At 46.2% G+C, this 21,324-nt stretch overlaps 2 pseudogenes; one reads left to right on the forward strand and one right to left on the reverse strand.

Annotated features, from left to right (window-relative positions):
- Nucleotides 1–2,649: 2,649 nt before the first annotated feature.
- Nucleotides 2,650–2,766, reverse strand: LOC136657934 (5S ribosomal RNA; annotated as a pseudogene).
- A 12,101-nt stretch (nucleotides 2,767–14,867) lies between these two features.
- On the forward strand, nucleotides 14,868–14,985 carry LOC136657996 (5S ribosomal RNA; annotated as a pseudogene).
- Nucleotides 14,986–21,324: the final 6,339 nt, after the last annotated feature.

Here is a 21,324-nt window from a genome sequence, read left to right on the forward strand (position 1 = left end):
GACTACAGTACTTCTCAGTAAACATGTATTGCGGTGGTTCTCAAACTTTTTGCACCAGGATCCACTTTTTTAGAATGAGATTCTGTCAGGATCCACTGGAAGTGTTGTCATGACTGTAAGTGACATCATCAAGCAGGAACATTTTTAACAATCCTAGGCTGCAATCCTATCCACACTTATCAGGACTGTCATTGACTATCATTGTTAAAAGCATATACATAGTAGCTTGTTAAAAGTATAGGTCTGTAACATTTCCCTAGATGTAGTCACATACCACGGTAGCATCGTCTAGTACAGGGGTCTCCAAAGCCCGGCCCAGGGGCCAGATGTGGCCCATAGCGAGCCTCTATCCAGCCCACGGCCAGCCTCTTGTCCCCTGAAAGCCTCTGGCCCACTCAACTGAACATGACCAGAGCTGTGCTCTGATTGCATCTGGTGGGTGTTCTGAGGGCCAGAGAGGCTGAGTGAGTGAGCTTACTCATTCATTTATTCATTCATCTTAAGTTCAATCTCTAATTTATTTATTTAAATTTAATATTTAAATTTGTTTCTTTAGCACTGCGCCAGATATTTCATGTGGCCCTCTGGCCAAAAAAGTTTGGAGATCCCTGGTCTAGTATATTAAAAATAAGATATTGAAATGAATAGGGACCCAGCTGAAATGGGCTCACCTGGTGGGTCCCAACCCACAGTTTGAGAAACACTGATGTATTGGATTTTGCTGTAATTATTTCTAACTTTATATCATGCCTTCAGTAATGAGGCTCAAAATTGTTCAACTGGCATCATCTACCCATATTGATTTCCTGATTATGTAAGTTTCATTCTACTTTTAGTAGTCCACAGTGACTAACCATAATATGCTTAGTGATAATCAGCATAATACACACAGTGACTAAGCATAATAAAAACATTTACAATAAAATCATAAAACTGTCAAATTGTGAAAGGGGCTACTTGAATTAAATGGGTTTAATAGCCTACAAAGGGCGTTCAGAGTTTGCATGTGAACTGAGAATGTATTTGGGGAGAGGGCAGTCGTTTGGTGAACTCTGGATTCTTTGCCTGGCACTGAAGTGCCTCAGTTTCAAGGGTGGTTTCGGGGTCAGCCCTGGCTGAGGGCTTGGGGTCATCAGAGGCCAAGTCTTCCATGATCATCCATGAACCCTCCATTCCAAGGCAGTGGTAGTACCTGATATGACATTGGGGGGGCTCTAGGACATGGGGGGGGCAGTGCAGGGCTTTGTCCCAGGACTCCCAAGCAGCCTGGTTGCAGCACTGCTTTGCTTCCACTGTAGGTTTTCTCCATAGTCGTTATTTTCCACAGACGCTGCAGCATTGCAGGACAGTACAAGCATTCGAGATGGTCCCCGCCACAAGGCAGTGGCCCACGGCAGCTTCTGCCATTGCCCTCACAGGCAGCGGCAAAAGGAACAAGAGATTCTTTTTAACTTTAAAAACACGAACGCAAAAGCAAACTCCATTTCCACCCGTTTGTTCATTTTGAGAAATGATTGAGACAAAATGGGCAGCCCAGTCCTAACCAGCGCCAACAAAGCAGGGCTAAGCAGCCCACACCACATCCTGTGGTGGTTAGGAGTAGACTGGAGGTCTACTCAGGGTAAAAGAACATTTGTCACCTTAGCCCAGGTAAAGCTCCAGCCTGCCCAATAGGGCTACTCTGACCTGTGCCAGCAAAATCACTGGCGCAAGTCTGAGGAGCCCTCCAGCCCATGGAGAGGGTTAGGCTATGGCAGAGGCCTCCTCCGCTGACCCCACACCCCTCCCAGGCCTGAACCACACCCTCCCCCACCCTAAACCCCACCCCCTCTGCTCACCTGTTCTGTCCTCCCCTGCCCCTGTGCTACTTGGAGAGATACTGATCAGTGCTATCAGGCTGGATACAGCACTGGTGACAGGGTGCGGGCCTTTCCACCAGTGCGCCCTACTCACAAGTTATTGCAAACATCTTTATGGCACATTTGCGATGGCTAGCACTGGCACAACAGCTGCTGTTCCAGCACTACACAAGGATAGGATTGCGCCATGAATGTTACTGAGTTGATTTGGTTTCCGTTCATTCCAAAACACATCCCTAACCTCCATCACTTCATTCAGCTGCATGGGGAGAACAGGTCCAAAGAGTTTCTGTCAAATTATTCCCTTTTCCAAATGCAATGCTTACTTGAAAGGAGATGAGATGAAGAATTACTTTGCAGATGGGCAGGAAACGTATGCATGAGACGGAGCTTTGAAATGGTGTGAGCCGTCTCCCTAAATTATATCACCATAGATGTTCACCAGCAGTTTTTGTTCTGCTGGTTGATTGGTAATAGTACTGTTTTTCCAAGTGGTTATATGGCAGCCATTTTCAACCACTGTGCCGTGGCACACTGGTGTGCCGCGAATGGTCCCCAGGTGTGCCGCCGGAGTTTGGTGGATGGTCATTTATTAACAGGACCATTGGAGATATGAGCCCCCCACCAACAGAAAGGTGTGCCTTGTCAATTGTCCAAAAACTGATGGTGTGTCTTAACAATTTTAGTACCTTGTCGGTGTGCCATGAGACAAAAAAGATTGAAAATCACTGTTATACAGCATTACTGCAATTATGGTTGGCAACCTTCAGTCTCGAAAGACTATGGTATAAGCCTACAGCACCCGGTATTCCCAGGCGGTCTCCCATCCAAGTACTAACCAGGCCTGACCCTGCTTAGCTTCCAAGATCAGACGAGATTGGGCATGTGCAGGGTAACAGTCATTCTCTGTGGGATTTCTCAAATGAATTGTCATGGACTCTCAAGAAAATCCATATAGTAAACAGAGTTCAGGGCCAGCCGATTGTGCCAAGTGGCATGTTGTGGAGAACAACAATTGGACTGAGGATGCCTTTACCCCAAGTCTGCTGCTGCCACCTATATCTAACCTACCATGGTGGAGCTGAACTGATTTGCTACACCAACAAAAATGTGGGGAAGGTGGTTATCTGGTCCACTGCTACCTCACTTCAATCCTTCCTAACATAGTCCCTTTAAATAATAGGAAGCGTGGGGTGCACTCTGAGCAACCCTGCACTTTCTGTTTTATTTAAAAGGACCACACGAAGAAGGAGCCAGGTGAGATGATATAGGGCCAAATCACCCCCATTTTGTCCTTTTTGTATTCATGGTGGCAGCAGCTGTCACTGCACTGCTTGAACGTAAGGAGTGTGGAGTGGACAATAGCAAAGAGGCAGCAGTGGTGGTGGTGGAAGCAAGGGCCATGAATTTTCTGCATCTCATTTGCAACCTGCTTTCAGGCATGGAGTTGACAACAGAAACTCCATGGACTAAAGTCATTTGTTGTACAAATGTTGAGCTCTATAAAAAGGCAAAGTGTCTTGTCTGGTCTTGCGTTGGCAGAGCTCTTGGCAACGCAATGGATTCTGATGGCCCCATCCAAGCCTTGAGCCATCAGAATGTATGCCGATATCCTAAATCCCTTCCCAGTCTTAATCCCTTGACCCAGGTCCATGCAGACATGCACCAGCTATAGTGCATGGGCTTACCCATGTTTTCCGGGGCCAGGTCCAGGTCCACAACTGGTCTGAACCCATGTTTTCTACTTCTCTGTCCTCCAAGCCTCTGCCTGGTTGGGGCCATATCTTCTTAATACACTTTTTCTTTCTACCAGGAGAAGAAAGGGACTGGGTAACTGTCAGCTTTTGTTCATCAAATCCACACCCACCCTTTTTCACATTACTGTTGAATCCCCCCAGTAATTTCTGTTGTGATCCATCCCACACCAACATGAGAGGTAAATTATGTCAATTGAGGTGATTACCTTTGCTCCAGAGTTGCTTAGCTAATTCTCCCAGTTATATAATAAGAATTTAATGGGCCTGATAACTGCAAAATACTTCCGCAACTAGCATTGCCACTAAAGACTGCAACTGCCGCCACTTTAAAGACTAGCTGCGTTTGCTTTGACACAGCTTTATTATTATTTTTATTGTTATTTCAAAAACATACATTTCCATCTTCACAAAGTAACTGACCCTGAAAGAGCCTGACTCTTGAAACTTTTTACTGGGGCAATGGAGAGAACAAAATAGTATCAAATTATAGTATCAAATAGTCTCTTATCAAATCTATAGTATCAAATGGTCCTGCAAGTTCCGTTCTTGCAGGTTTTGACCTAGGCTTGGTGCCGACTGTGTTTTCTTTTCCATACCAGGTTGGTTGTAAAAATAACTTTTTCATTTGCTGAGGCTTTGGAGAGTTCATCTTGCTTCAATTGGCTTTATGCTGGCCTTACTTCTGTGATGGTTTTAATGCCTTGTGAGATTAACATGTTGTAAGTCACAGTGGTGTAGCTAGCGGGGGTGGGGGAGCAGTCCGCCCTGGGTACCATCCTTGGGGGATGACACCACAAATGCCCCAACATTGCTAACATTGTGGAGGTTCCGAATAACCCAGTCATGCTATATACCGTTGGATGTGGAATGTCCAGCGGAATGCAATGCAAAAACCAGATTGAAATATCTCCTTTCCATCAAAAGTTATGGCCAAAAAACTGGAACAAAAAAAAAGGCATGGAACCCTATGGAAAATGAAACTGAGCCATATTGGGCATTTACTCGCAAGTAGGTGGACTTGCCATAGTTCTTTGGAAAGCGAAGGCTGAGATTCCACTGACACCAGAATGGTTCCTAGCCAATGAAAGCAGCCCCAAAAAACATCCAAAAAGTAAGCCACACTGTCACATTTACTCATGAGTAAGCAAACATGCCTTGGATCCTGGTCAAGTCAGGCAAAGGGGAAGGCAAGGCTAGCTGCATGGTTCCAATCAGATGAAAGTGGAGCTCAACAAATGCTCCAGAAGGCAGCACCTCCCCCCCTCCCAAAATAAATAAAATGGAGGCTTCAGCTGGTAAGGTCAATTTTATTTGTTTTTAGACTTGTAAAGCCAGGTGGGTCGTGATAGTGCTATGCTTGAAATATAAGAATTTACACTGAAATGGGCAGTGGGGAGGGCTGAAAATCTCACTGATATTTTTGTTGGGGGGTTGTGTTCTTGCAGGCAGGTTACAGAGAAAATTCACTTGGTGGAACAGGGCTGGCTTCCCCTTATTTAATTATTTGCTTTTCTTTAATTATTTATGATTGTTTATTTTATTGTGCTTGATGTCACTTCCAGCCATGACATCACTTCCAGTGGGTCCTGGACAGATTGTCATTCTAAAAAACGGGTTCAGTGTTAAAAGTTTGAGAACTGCTGTTTTAACTCAAAACAGGTCAATTAGACTTTCTTGGGGAGGGGGGGGGAGAACACTCTAGTGACCAAAATTCTGGAAATCCTGGGTTTTTGGAATAATCCCATCATGTTCTATACCAGTGACGGTGAACCTTTTAGAGACCAAGTGCCCAAACTGCAACCCAAAACCCACTTATTTATCGCAAAGTGCCAGCACGGCAATTTAACCTGAATACTGAGGTTTTAGTTTAGAAAAAAACTCATACATTAACATCTTTTACCTACTATTACTTGTAACCTGTAATGAACTTTTCCTCTAGAAATTTGTCCAATCCCTTCTTAAAGGCATCTAGGCAAGTTGTCATCACTGCTTCCTGTGGCAAAGAGTTCCACAGACTAATTACATGCTGGGTAAAGAAATATTGGCAGGGAGGGCTGCACGACCTTGCCACTGCTTATTTTCTCAAACAAGAAATTTTTTTTTTTTTTAAAAAGCCCCACCCACAGAAGTGGGCTCTAAGGCTGCAATCCCAGCCACTCTTTCCTAGGAGTAAGCCTCATTGACTCTAATGGGGCTTACTTCTGAGTAGACACACACAGGAGCAGGCTCCAAGGCTGCAATGCCAGCCAACCTTTCCTGGGAACAAGCCTCATCCACTGCAATGGGGCTTACTTCTGAGTAGACACACACACTGTAATGTGGCTTACTTCTGCATAGACGTGCACAGGAGCAGGCTCCAAGGCTGGCAACCTAGCCACACTTTCCTGGAAGCAAACCCCATTGACTATAATGGGACTGACTCCTGAGTAGACATGCCTAGGATTGGGCTCTTAAACTAGGAGCAAACCAACAACAACAACAGTATTTATATACCACTTTTCAACAAAAAGTTCACAAAGCGGTTTACAGAGAAAATCAAATATCTAATGCCTCCCTGTCCCAAAAGGGCTCACAATCTAAAAAGATGCAACACCAGCAGACAGCCACTAGAAAAGACACTGCTGGGGTGAGGTGGGCCAGTTTCTCTCCCCCTGCTAAATAAAAGAGGAGCCCCCCCCCTTTTGACTAGGGCTGCAAACTAGGGCCCTCACTTTCCTGGGAGTAAGCCCCACTGACTACAGTAGACCTACTTTTGAGTAGACATGCATAGGAACGGGCTCTCAGGCTGCAATCCTAGCCATGCGTTCCTGGGAGCAAGCCCCATTGACTATAATGGAACTGACTCCGAAGCAGACATGCATAGGATAGGGCTCTTTAAGTAGGAGCAAACCCCCCCCCCCACCCTTTTGACTAGGGCTGCAATCCTATCCTCATTTTCCTGGGAGTAAGCCCCACTGACTACAATGGACTGACTCCTGAGTAGACATGCATAGGATTGGGCTCTAGCCTGGGGAGCAAACCCCAATGACTTTAATGAGACTTACTTCAGGACCAGCACCAAAGCAGCAGCTTCCCTGTGCCCACCCACCCACATGCTGCACTCTCACACGGCATGTGAGCTGCCCGCCTTACCCCAGACAGGGGAGGAAGGAAGCGCTCCCATTGGGCTGCTGGGCAGAGGGCCTCTCAGCCTTCCTCCTCCGGGCATTAGCCCCACCTGATCCCCCGCTTCTCCCTGCTGTCCGTTCCTTTCCCCCCTTAGCCTCCCCACTTTGCCCCGGCTGCTGCCAAGCAGGAGGAGGCTGGCTTTGTGGCTGCGCCCCGGGGTGGCGATCCTAGAGGCTTCCGCCTGGCCACTGGGGCGATGGTGTGCGTGCCCGCAGAGACAGTTCTGTGTGCCCTCTCTGGCACGCGTGCCATAGGTTAGCCACCACTGTTCTATACCATTTGATGCAGAATTTCATCCATTGCTTCTGGGGAAATATTCACTGCATTTATTTTCTGGCCATTATTATTATTCATTTCAAATCCTGACCTGCTTAGAGGAAGGGTGGTATAAAAATGTAAATGAATGCATTAATAAGTAATTAATAATTAATTAATTAATTAATTAATTATGTCATATGGGGTGACAATTAATGGGCCCTGGGTGTCAACTGACCTAGCTATGCCACTGGTAAGCCATGGAACCTGGCTGGTTGGTTAAGCAAATAAATACAGGCATTCATTCCATGGTCTAACTTGGCATGATTAGTGTCACAGCCTGCCTATCATTTATGCATCTGTTGCCTTCAGCTTAGCCTGTTGTCTTTAAACCAAGCCCAGCTTAGCCAAACTGAGAAAGAAATGGAAAGCAATTCCCCAAGCAATGCTATTTCAGTGCCAATACTGCCGAGCAAATTGGTTTTTATGGAGGGTGCCTCATCTGCTGCCAATCCTATCACTTGCTTGACTTCAATTACATTTGACAGGTATATGTGCTCCCAGGCAGGGTGTCTGCAAATGGAATATGGTGAAGAGAGCCAAAAGTGGAGGGAAACATATTAGATTTGGTTACAGAGTTATTGTGGATGAAAGATTGAGCAGACTGTTTCTCAACCTTTCTGGATTCACAGAGCTTCGGAAGGATCTGTGGCTCATCGAGGGACAACAGGTCCTTGCTCACAATAGAAGTTTCTTGATGTCATGAGAGCAGAATCGCTTCTTGTCTTTACGCTGTCCAAAGAATCTGATGGCTTTGGCTGGGCCAGTGAACATCTGCGCCATGTACCAGTTACAGATTAGTGTGCTCTTATGAGTCCAAAGTATGAGCACAGAGAAATTCATCTACTGCATCTGCATGAAGTCACTGCTCTGCCTTGCCTTCACTCAATCACCCTCCAGTGTAATTCTGCTTCATCATCTCTGCATATTAGCTGTGTTAGTGACAACTGAATCATTAAATTATTCACAGAGATCACTTTCAGTCAGATTACCTGTACTCAGAGAAATGCCTGCTATAGATCTGCATGAGTCACTTTTGAACAGCAGCAACTCTGTATAATAGGTCAATCTTATTTTCTCCATATTGCAGGTGGAGAAGGGCTGAAATTGAGAGGGCGTTACCAATGGAAGCTTCCTATCCTATGTTAATAGCAGATTCGGAGCACATGAGTGTAATGGCGGGGATTGGGTTGAATACTCCCTCCATGCCAGGGTCCTAGTTCTGATCCACCTGCTTCACAGAGCTGATCAACATTTAAAATAAACTGAATGTAACGTACTTTGGGTCTATTGTCCAACATGATCCAATATACTTATTGAGGAGGAGAAGGATGATAAAAACGTAACATGATCTAGGCACTGCAACTTGATTTTATAAAATACAGGCCCTGGCCACAAGGTTTACAATCTAACAATACAAAAAGGGAAGGGGGATGGGAAGGAGGTTGGGGAAAGTCCATTCAAGTTGCCTAAAGACCAGGCAGGATGGCCACTAAGGAAAGCCTTAAGGAGGAGAGGGGGGAAATGACAGCTGGTCCCAATGAGCCAATGGAGTGGGTAATTCTGCCACTCTTTTTCTCTTCTGGAGACAGGTGGAATAACTGCTAATAGAGAAAGACCAAATTAAAGAAGGAACCAAATGGCATATTGGGTCTCTACAGCATGTCACAGCTGTCTGGTATTAAGTGCACTGGCTGTCAGTTCTTTTCCATGGTGCTGGTTAACAGTGTTAGCCATGTACATTTTGGGACATGCGACATCAAGGAATGCCTTTGCCCATGTAGGCCTAAGTGGGTTTTTAGGACGTTGTCTTGGGTCCTGCTCTTTGGCCCATCACTGACACAAATTCATGACCAGATTCATGACCAGAGACATGGCCTTTTGGCAACGGCATTGAGCCTTTTGAACATCCTGTCCAAGGAGCTCCATCAGGCCCTGTCACATTCATGGTGGGGCCTGCTCAGCTTCCCCCCAGGGTGGGGCTCTACTGTCAAGGGTTCGGGGTTTTCTCAACTTACCCTGGCCAAGAAGGAGGCAAGAAGGTCTCTGGAGAGGTCATCGCAAGTAGTTTAATCTTGTTAAGGCTTTCACATTCATTGACCCTGTTACTTCACAGGAGCCATGCTGGTACAATAGTCCTCACAGAAGGCTGCTCCCGGTCCTGTTACATCACAGGGACCACAAATGTCCAACTGTCTTTGCTGATAGTCCTTGTCAAGAAGACCTTCTCCTGTTGCACCTCACAGAGGAGGCATTCACAAGTAGGTGGCATCTGGAGCTTTGTCCCCAGGTGGGCTTATCACCTCTGGCAGTAGACAAGTGGTATTGTCCCTGCCAGCCTGGGCTGGCAGTCATGGAGCAACTGCCTCCAGAGGGCTATAGTTTGGGGTGAGCTCCCAGGGCTGCCCCCAGCTCGTAGATGAGCTGGGTGCCTGGAACCCCTGAGCAGCCAGGGGTCGGGTGGTCCTTACACTCTGCCAGGGTTCACTTACCCCAGGGAGGTACAGCCCTCCATTCCCCAAGGGGCTCCTTGAGCCCCTTCCAGGACAGGGACACCAGTTTCACCATGTCCTTTCTCCTGGTTTGAAGCCCAGGGAGGAGTGACTTCCCCCTATGGCTGCTGCCTTATGAACCCTGCAGCCATCCCAGCTGGCTGCATCCCTTCTGGCCATGTGATCTTCCTGGCCAGATCTGGGCAGTACTTACTTCCCCTGCTCTTGAGGAGACCCCTGCTACTGAGGAGACCCGTGGTGGCAAGGGCCAGGCATGGGCAATAGGCCCCCATATTCTTTGCCCCCCAAAACATTTGTTCTGCCTGGCTGTTAATTGGTTTGTGCCTGGTTTTTTATTGCTGCCCTGGCCTCTACCATGGATCAGTTGTAGCTGCCACATTGAGTTTAGTTGATTTATAGTTTTTATATAGTTTGTTGTTTCTTTCTTGTTCCATTGTTTTATGTGCTGTGAACTGTTTTGTACAGATGTCAATTTGAAAAAAAATTATACTATACTATATACTATATCAATACATTTCATACTGATTGTCAAAATAATGATGGTTATTGTTATGATTGTCCTGATCATGACTTGGAAAATGGCTTGGAAAACTTTTGCCTATTCATGCCTGTGCTGGAAAGCAGGCAACAGTACAGTATGGAAGAGGCTGACAGGAGTGCCCTAGCTATGCCTCCTACTCTGTCCAGGGGGGCAGCAGCCAGCCCTGGCTGTGCTGCTTGTGCTGTAGCAATAAGAGAGGCAAAATGAAGGCTGCCTCTCTGACTGAATTGACTGACTTGAAAAGGCTCTCTTCAATTTGCCGGCTAATTAGCTTTATGACGGATGAAATGCAGTTATCCCTGGCTGCGTCTGATAATGCTGCCTTCTTCCCTTAGCAGCCAAGTGTTTGCACAGCAGTCTAACAGGAGAATGAATCCTAGTCTCGTCACGTTCCCAAGAGGAGGAGATCTGCCCCCTAGTGGCTTTTGCTGCAATTGCTGTTTCCATTCAACAGAGTGTAGGCCAGTGATTTTCAATCTTTTCCATCTCGTGACACACTGACAAGGTACTAACATTGCCAAGGCACACCATCAGTTTTTTGACAATTGACAAGGCACACCATGCTGTAAGTTGGGGGTCACATCCTCCAATGATCCTACTAATAAATGACCCTCTCCCAAACTCCTAAGGCACACCTGTGGACCATTTGTGACACACCAATGTGCCATGGCACAGTGGTTGAAAATGGCTGGTGTAGGCTCTGGGCCTCAATGTGCAGTGGATACAAGCGGGGAACCGCAATCAAAGGATCACTCTGCCAAGCCGCAAAGTGGGGAGGATAATAATGTTGATCTGCCTCACAGGATTGTTGCAAGAATTAAAGAGAATGAACAAAATGTGCTTTGAACCCAAGTTAAACAGCGTGATGATGGACATTAGCGTGACTCCACTGGCTGCTCAGGTTTACAACATCAAGCATTGTAGGAGCATCTCACACATTTGATGTTGTAGCAAACCTCTAGTTGCTACGGAATGTATTATTGAAAGGGAACTGCAGCCAATCCCTTCTCCCTCATTTGTGTATCTGTATGTAGTAATGTCACCAAAATTCCACAGTTCTTTTGTTTATAACACAAAGCTCAGCAACTTGCATGATGCTCAGTATGATGGAACTTTTACTGCTTGGGGGAGTTTTATAGAAGCCAGATACAATTCCTTTCTCCCACTCTCACCTACCCACCCATTCATTTGCCTGGTTGCTGTGGTAGGGAGTCTTCCCTCCCCCCCACATGTCTCCAGCACCTGGAGTACTTCTATGGCAGTGCCCCTTAGACCAAGGACCCTGGGAAATGGGATTTTTTGAGGTTCCTTCATATTAGTATGCCTGTCATCTCCCTGCGGAAAATTTTCCAGGTTCCATAAGGACTTGGATCAATAGGATCAGTAGCAGCTTTGATTTTATCTGCTGGGCAATTGGAACTCCCTCCAACTGCTGTTGGAGCAGCCCCAGCTGCTAAAGCAGCTGTTGGAGTCACAGGTAAGGGTGTTGGAGTCACGCAGAGCAACAGCAGGCAGACTCCTCTCTGGTGGAATCACAAGAGCCTTGGGAAACAAATTCAGTTCATTTGTGCAGTGCACCAGCAGCTCTTGAGGAACACTGGAAAGGACCGAACAAATGATTGGGTCATAGTGTTAGCTATGAAAACACTGGGCAGGTATGGGCAGGAGGTCTGGTCTAGAGGGTTGAGCCTCCATTTACCTGAAGATAACATCCGAAGGTTGCCAGTTCGAGGCCACCGGCACCGTGCGACCTTGAAGCAGCTGACAAGCTGAGCCGAGCTATTCCATCTGCTCTGAGCGTGGGAGGATGGAGGCCAGAATGTGCAACCAGACCAAGAAAGAAACATCTGAAAGTTGTGGTTTCTTGAAAGATAGAAACCTTCTTTCAAAATACTTCCTTTTCTTTCTGCCATGCCAAATTGCTGTTGTTTTTCAAGGCAACCAGTTTTACTCCAGTCAACAAGCAAGGCCAATCAATCAACCAGCTTATTCCTTGAGTTTGATCAATTTGTGCCAGCTTCTGTTAACATGCCTTGCAGGGTGCCATGCGCTGGCTGTGCAAAGACCAAGACAATGAAACACAAACATAATCTGTATGTCACCCACTCTCTGAGATGACAAATGTATTGGGACAAGCACAATTGTATTAAGCAGCTCTCCTTTTTTCCTTGATTGCCTCTCTTTCCACTGTGTAGCATGGTGTGGAAAAACAGTAAGGGGACTCTGTAACAATCTTGCCTCCACAATGCACTCATTGTAGCTCAAGCCATACATCTCAGAAAGTGCTCAAGGTATTCAGTTGCATCCAGTGTGGTCAACATGGAGACAAGGTACACATGCTTTGACATTAAGTATAGCCAGGGTCAGCTGAAGACATCTTGACATTCAAGGTGGTGTGCTAGAAGGTGCCCCCCCTTACCTAGTGATGTGTCAGACTCTGCTGTTTCCACTTTCTGGATTAGAAAAGGAAGAGGAAGGTGGAATGGAAGGCAAAATTGTGGAGGAGAGGGGGGTGGTGGGCTAGAGATTCAGAGACATTTTGTAGTGGCCTGAACCATAAAAACCTTTCTCTTTTCTCCATCCATCTTTCCCTTTGCACCCCAAACCTTACCTCCCCTCTCTGGGGTTCCACTGGCAAGCCCATCCAATCTCTTTTTGTCTCTTCTTCCCTATGTTGAGAACATAAGAAGAGCCCTTGCTGGATCAGGCCCAGGACCCATCTAGTCCCTGGGCCTGATGCTGTGGCCCACAAGGGAGCACACAAGGAGATACCTGCAACCTGTTGCCAATCCCTTGTATCTGGCATTCTGAGGCAACCAACTTCTAAAATCAGGAGGTTGCACATACCCATCATGGCTTGTAGCCTGCAATTGATTCTTCCCCCCAAAGATCTGCCCCATCCCCTTTTCAGGGCATCTAGGCCAGGTGCCATCACCACATTCTGTGACAAGGAGTTTCACAGATGTTTCCCCCTTCTTCACTCTGCTTCTTCTCATTCTAAGGAGTTCTTCTCTCCTCCCCTCCTTCTGATCACTTTCCTCAGGGCTGCATTGTGCCTGAAAGTTGGCTGTAGGATTCCCTGTCTAGATTATATGTGTGTGTTATAGCCCAATCCTATTCATTCCTCCCCCCCCCCCCATAATGCCGTGGCACCAAAATGGTGAGGAGGCTGTTGCAGAGGTCTCCTCTGGGTAAGATTGTAGACCAAATTCAGTTAGGCTGAGTCTGAACCCCCTTTTCGTTTTTGAGCACTGTCATAAACACCTTCACCCCTGTTTCTGTTTTCTTTCACTGTCGCACCATTGGCTATTACACTAGGTCCCTGCACATGATCATTCTTCCTCATGTGCTCATGTTACATGTGCTCTAAAAGACACTGTTGGTAACAGCCCTCTTGCTTTTGGTCCATGCAATAGTCATGTTACTGATCTAGCCTGTACCGCCCAGGCAGGCACTCAACAGTCATGTACATAGGCATGCCTCATACACACCTTTTAATAAAAGCGAATAAAAGATTGACTAGGTCACAGGGGCCATGTGTAATTGCAGTGCACTTGTCCTAGAGCATGTGTGGTAACAATACAGGCAAATCATAGAGCATCTTCATTTGTAGTCTTGCCTGTTGCATGCAGACAGTTGTCAGATGGACACAGTTAACCTGAGGTTTTCATGCCTACTAAATGGTCCAAGAATTTACTCGTGTGTTTTTTAAAAGGATCTCTGAGTTCTTACTATAGAAAATATACCTCCTCTACTACAGTGGCCCTGTGGCAGGCCATTGAATACTGGTAGGAAGAATGAACCATTGAAGTGAAGCTCTGTGGGCACCTTTTGCCTCACAAGGTGCCATTTGCCCAAAGTTGAGAGCGGTGCCATCAGCTACAAGGAACTGCTTAAGGGCAAACAATAGAGCAAATGCGCAAATGACTGCTGCACTGATGTGTGCTATTATGATCCATTTGAGCAGCTTGATGCACCGCTAAGAGGAAGCATTTTCCTCCATAAAAATGACAGATTAGGAGCTATTGAAAGGTCACCCACTCCCAGGATATGATTTTTTTTTACCCTAGTCAACGCTGGTGCCACCTAATTTGGAGAGTACTGCCTGGGTTACTGAATGAATAGTCTCACAGGAGTCCTAAGTGCATCTAACGATTACAAAATGAGTCACTTTAGTAACAACTTCACTTTCTCAGAAATCTGTAATAACAGATCCCTTGCCTTCTACCACCCAGGTCCCTCCTGCAGGGCAAGTGGGCCTGTTCGTCTTGATTTAAACGTACGTGCTGGAAAAATGAGGAACTCTCAACTGTGGAGGGAAAATTACAGACCACAAAGACCTTGCAGAGATATTATTTCATACTTCTCGATTGGTGGGGAGCTATGATTGGCCTCTTCCAAGTTTTTTTAGGAGGGTGGACTGAAGACTTCAGGTTTCTTCGCACCAATCTTTTTACTTCTGGATGTACTGGTGCCAGTGGGCTCTTCCTTCTTGGGATAAGCAGCAATTGCGGGGAGATCTGGATCAGGACTGTGGTTGGGGCAAAGGGTTAACACTAGGGCCCCCTCCTCCCAAGATCAGCACCCTCCACAACTACTATTTAGCAAACAGAATTAAGCTCACCAGGGCCGTTGATCTGTGCAATGATGTGTAGACTGGCCCTAATGTGGCAGCAACTGGGGCCCTGGCTGAGGGTCAAGAGACAGAAAAAGGTCCTATGACTAACCACCCTGCACATGCCTGATCTTGTCTGATCTCGGAAGCTAAGCAGGGTCAGGCCTGGTTGGTACTTGGATGGGAGACCGCCTGGGAATACTGGGTATTGTAGGCTTACACCATAGTCTTTCGAGACTGAAGGTTGCCAGCCAAAGGCTACTAGATGTAACAATGGGCTGGGGTACTGAAGACTAGGCAGCCAACAAAGATGGCAGATCTTTGCACAGTTGCTCAAGAGTGCTCTGGGCTGTTGCTACAGCTTCCACCAAGGAAAACCCTCCCCATACCCTTGTGGCAGCAGTGGCTCAATGCAGCTCCTCAGTAGCTACACCAACCTCCATCACCCTTGCTTATTACGGATAATGCAATGCCTCAACCCCCTTCACTATGTCTAGTGATGCAACAGCGGGAATGAGGGTGTTACACTGCAGTAAACAAAAATGGCTGCCTGCTCTACCACCCTGCTAAATGGAGGGGCCCCAAAGGCACTGGGCCAAAGGCAGACATAGACCTAGCAGTGCACCCTGAAGTGGGATTTCACGGGAGCTGAAACAAGCACACACACTGACGGTATTAAATCCAATGCAACAGGAGGGTTTAAAAGAAATGTTATTTTGAATATTAACAGTATCGGTTAACATCTCTCGACTCCTACTTTTATGTTTTATGAATACCTTGTTATTTATTGTTCTGCTGCTATTCTTGTAGATATCTTTGGTTTGTGGTTTGGACACCCCTTTGGAATATTTTTAATAGATAAGCAGCATAAACGTAGTAAATAATTTAATGTGTTTCAAACAATTAAAACATTCTTATTTTCCCCTCCCCTTATTGTTGGCTCTGTAAACAGAAGCCCTGATGCAGCAGCTAACAATCTTAATGGAAACTGTGAAAAAAATAATGAGCAATCATGAATGCAAACAGAAGATCAATGAGCAGCCCCCTTTGATATGAAACTGACAGCACGTCACTGAAAGGCCTGAAATGACAGCATTTTGCAGGGCCATCCATCCATAAGGTCAACGGAGGTAGCAGCCTCAGGCAGCAGATTGATTAGGGATGCCACCGCTCTACACCCACTCACTTCCACTGCTGCTTATCCTCTCAATCCTGGATTGGGTGGAGCTGAAGAGGAAGTGTGGACCATCTAGCCAACTGCTCTCCTCAGTGGTGGACCTTCCATTCATTCTATGGGGCAAATGGCCAGGGTGCAGAGCCTCGTGCACCTTTAGGACCCTGCGGAAGCCTCTCTGAGGCTCCCAATGGGGTCGGAAACTGTGCTTCCGGTTTGCTGGAAGCACAGTTTAAAGCGTTGGGGAAGCTCAGAGAGGTTCCCAACGCATCCTGGAGTCAGGCGAGGCTCTGTGAGCTTCAGGTAAGTGAAGGAGAATATTTGCGCATGGGGAGTGGTGCCATCCTGTGGGAAGGGTGCTATCGTGGACCTCTGCTCTGGGCACAGGGCTGGGGAGGTCCGCCACTGGGTCTCCTCTCATAGAATCACAGAATTGGATGTCATCTAGTTCAGCCCCTTGCACTATGCAGGCAACTATAGCATCCCTGGTAGCTGGCCATCTGGTCTCTGCCTGAAAGGGGAGACTCTGTTTGAGGGAAAGCTCACTCCTGCACAAGGCAGGCTCTTCCAGTGCTGGACAGCTCTTAAAGTTAGGAAATTCTTCCTCCTGTCTAGTCTAAATCTACTTCCTTGTGGTTTCAACCCACTGGTTCTAGCTTGAATTCTGCTCTGGGAACATTATTATTATGTTATTATATGGTAATAACCACTGGCTCAGATGGCCTTAAAAGGGGATAGACAAATTCAGTGGACTTCCTAAAAGCTGCTGTTTGCCATGGAGAGGGAAACTTAAAAGCATCACAAATGTGTCTGTGTATTTTCCCATCTTGACCCAGGAGGCAGCAGAGAGCACACCACCCAGGCAGCTGGCATGTCAACAGAAGGCACCTGAAGCCAAAGGTCACTTGGCTCCTCCCTATTTTTGCCCTGTTCTCAATTACCTGTGGCATTTCTTTTTGGCAAAAAAAAAAAAAAAAAAAGTAGCTGGGAGATCCAACAATAGGTGTTCCCAAACAATATGTTGTTTGGCCCTGGTATAGCTTTAAGATTCAAAATATTCCTGGTGGAGAGGTCTCGAGAACACACATGGTCATGTGCAGAAAGCTTCAGTTTCCAGTTTCTTCAGGTGTAGAAACAGGTAGCCAGTGCTGGACAGCTCTGGCTTCCTGAGACCCTGGAAAGCTGCTGCTGGTCTGAACAATGTAACCAACAGTTTGCCTCAGTATAAATCCACTTCATATGTTCATGCGCCTATCAATGACTATTAGCCATGGTGTTCATGATGCCACTGAACTCTAGCTGCCAGGAGGTAGGCAGCATGGGAAGGCAGTTGCCATCAAGCCTGTTTCAGGCCTTCTCAAAGGGACCTGGTTGCCCGCTGTGGGATGCTGCATTCTGGACAACACTGGATTTTTTTGTCTAATTGACCATTTTCAACCAGTCTCCCATAGCCTACTCTGCAGTTGTATGCAGGAGTTAAATGGGAGTGTCACTTCTTAGTAGGGTCATTGGGGGATGTGAGTCTCCAACTGGCAGCATGGGGTCATTGTCCATTGTCAAAAAACTGATGGTGTGCCTTGACAATTTTAGCACCATGTCAGTGTGCTGTGAGATGAAAAAGATTGAAAATCACAGGTCTGATCTATCAGGGCTCTTTTCATGTTTCTAATCTGTTAAAATGCAAGGTTTTCCTTCCAAAAAATCATTGGCTATGGTTGGAAGATGAAAAACACAAAGCCACATCTTCTTTCTGCTCACTCTTTCCAGCCAGATGTAGTTTTACTAAGCAGATCCTATATTCATTTCTACGGGGGGGGGGGGGGGATCTGCCTTTGTTCTCAAGCATTAAGAGACCATCAGTTAAGATAAAAGGCCAACTGAGGTATGTCCCTGTGATCAAATGTCTGTGAGCCTTGTCTGAAAATTCCTCCCTCCCCCTTTTCCTTCTCAGAGAATGCTGATTTTGCCAGACATCCACAACTCTGAACCTGAAACTGCCAGACTTGATTGAGGGCGAGGAACAGTGGGTTGTGGAGGTCACTGATGATGAAAACGGGCCTGGGAAGAGGGCCAAGGAGAGAAGGGTCTGTCAGGTTGCAGGCTAAACAAGTTGCTTGGCTGGAGCTTTATGACAAATGAGCTGAGAGCACTGTCGCTTTTAACCTTTTCGCTGGGCAGTTTCCAATTAGCTTACTGTTGAAGCTGATTAACGGAAATATGACGCAAGATCGGTGCTAAGGACATGACAGGAGGGGGAAATGGAGGGATGCTTTTTAAAGAATAAGATCATCAGAAGAATCTGATGCAACTGTCCGAGGGTTGCTGCATGCAAGACATTATTTTAGGTATGAACCTGAAACAGGTACAATGCGGAAAATCCATAATTGGCTCTTTGGATTTGAAACAACTGTGGGCTGGGGTTTGAAAGGCCTTCCATTTTGCTCCCCCTGCCTGGAATGGCTCTGAAGGGAAGAGGGAGAGGCCACTTGCATGCTGCAGTGGGGCTCTCTGCAGAACTTAGTGCTTTGCACCCACTCTAGCCATTTCACTGCTTACACTGAAGCACTCTCTCTCTCTCTCTCTCTCTCATGCACACGCTAAAATGAGTAAGAGGAGGTCTACTTATGAATCACTATTTTCAGTGTCTTGTTCCAAGCTCACCAGGTTGTCTGCAACAATATAATTTTCATTAGCGAATGGTGGATGGTCAGTACACAGAAACGATACAGGTTTTATCCCAGACATGAATTCAATTTTAAAATAACCCTATCATAATCAAAGCCATCTCATCCTGAAATACAGCCAAGGAAGTTTCCTTGGTGAAGCATGTGTGTTGGCATATTAGAGTGTGATGGTGACCTTCCAAAGACAACCAGGAAGCGTGTTATCCAGGAGACAAAAAGAAATTGAATTGATTCCAACAATTTTCTGCACCAACAATGCTGCCATTCTAATCGCATTTACTAGTGAAGATGTTCTATTGAATCCGGTGGAACTGACTTTGTAGTAAACTTGCATAGAGCTGCATGGCTCCAATTCCATGTGCACTTACCTGGTATTAAGCCCTGTGGAGCGTGCTTTCAAGCAAAAGAAGCCCAAGACTGTCCTGTAAATTGCTTTTAATGTTTGGGGAAAGAAAGACTGGATCAGTTAACATTTGAAGAGTCAAGTCATGCAGAACAAATTCCTCTCCTACTCTATCTCACAGTTCCCATAGTTTTGCAATTCACCTGCCTCCCCAAGATGGAGCCACCAGGGGTTGAATTAAACAATGCCTGCCCTACTACATACTCAAACGTGGTGGTGGCATTGTTTGTCTGTGAGTGAAGCCTGTGAAACTGTCATTACATGAGCTGAGCCTATGAATTGACTTCACTGTCATTTTTCCTGAGTCATGTCTTCAAATGCAAAATGCATGATGCCATGTTATCAATGCTTTTTAGGCTGAGGATTCGAAGATGTGAGCATGTGGTTTTTGTTTGTCTGCTGTTTCCCTGAGATGGTTATTCAGCAGTTAGACTGCACCTAGACTTGTTATCTATTTTTTAAATGTTGCAATCCACAATGTTGCAAATTCCACATTTGACTCAGAGAAACTTTTTTTCTTTAATGTGGGGGGATGTGCTAGAGCAGGGGTAGGCACAAGTTAATTTGGGATCAGTGGTAGATCTCTGAAAAGCAGGAAGTTATTTCTGACTTCCAATAGTTTAACAATAGCAAGTAAAATGTCAAGGAGGGGGAATCTCTGTTACACTTGGTCTTGTGTTCATTGTCTGTCAGTTTCAGTGTTCTTCACCTGGAAAATATGCATATTCATTCATAGCCTTGATGATAGCCCTAATCTTATTATATAGCCACGATGAGTGCACACATAGAGAGAGGAGATGCGTATACATTTGCTTGAATGTCTGAATAGAGTCAGCATATACTGTACATGCTAAGACTCTCCCTACAATTGGGTATCCTGCTTTTGTAGGGTTCCCAACTGTGTGCAGAGAGCCTGTGCACATACAATTGTATTTGTAGAATCCATGCAGAAGTATATGTAAACTCAAGTCGATCTGGGGAAGAGTGGGTGAATGGGCTGCCCCTGCTCCGTTCTCTGTGCATTTACTTGTCTTGGATAGATTGTGAGAAAAGGACTTGTGTCTTTGTGTAACTCTGCTGGCCAATGGTAAGCTTTGTGTTAGAAGCTTTAATCTGTAGTAATGAAGATGTAGATTTGTCCTTTTTTGTGCAGATTATCCTAGGGTATGGCTCATGGGGTATAAGAAGTTATTGGCTCCACCAGTGGTATAGATTCACTGCAGCGTGCAAGGGGCCCCTCCCCTTTGGAGCCATTCCGGGGGGGGGGGTAGGAGCAAAACAGAGACATATGCCTCCCAGTGCCTGGAATGGCTCCAAAGGGAAGAGGGAAGGGCCCCTTGCACTTTGTGATGAGGCTCCCTGCAAAAGCTTTGCACCCCCTTGAACTGTACCACTGGGCTCCACCACTTGATTCTCTGATTCTCCATTCTGTGCCTGGTTCCTGCTGCTAGATCTCAGGATTGTAGTGAGAAAGAGAGAGAGAGATTCTACCCATGTGCCCACCTCTGCACTAGAGAACTTGAATTCCAGTTGAGGAATCCCTCTTTCCAATTCAGGTGAAAAGAAGCACTGCTTTTCATTGTATTCTGCTGTGGTGTACCAACACTGCTTCGTGTGTTACAACCCACACGTTTCCCACTGTTTCAAGCCTTGGCAATCTTCCAAAGCACGCTGGGCTGAATTTTAATTAGTTTTATACAAAACCAAACGGACCCCACCACAACTGAGCCTGCTTCTCTGCTTCTGAAGCATGCCAAATTTAAATCACCAAATCTTGGAGAGCATTGGGGGGGGGAGGGGGAGAAAGAGGGAGGCAGTGTAAGAGAGCACACATTTATACTCCTGGACAGTGCCTTTGGCTGCAATTAGGAAGATTAAGAAAAATTAAATGTGGTTCTGCCGTGTTACTCCAAGAAGTGCTTCCATCAATTATGAAGCTGAATTCCTGCTGGAAAGCTGGTAAAATCCACATGCTTAATGCATGAGCCTGAAGACATCTGGACCTTCCCAGGGGGCTGTCAATTCAAGGACTGCAAGTAGGCCTTGAAGCAATGATCACATTAAACAAATGAAGGCCACTGTTTTCACATTAAATCAGTGTTGCTACCAGAACTCCTGAGTCAATTATTCTGATCACCTAAATTCTTGGAAATAAAACTGCAGGAACAGGCCTTCTGTTTGTGAGAATGTTTGTGAATAGCCAGGGCATGGTGCAAAGTAAAACCCTGAGCAGAAGAGCCAGCGCTGGGTTTGCTGGGCCATGTGTGCTGTGTCTCCTCTGCAATCTTGGCAGAT

This window comes from Tiliqua scincoides, chromosome 7, assembly GCF_035046505.1.
Source record: "Tiliqua scincoides isolate rTilSci1 chromosome 7, rTilSci1.hap2, whole genome shotgun sequence".
In the NCBI taxonomy this organism is placed as follows: Eukaryota; Metazoa; Chordata; class Lepidosauria; order Squamata; family Scincidae; genus Tiliqua; species Tiliqua scincoides.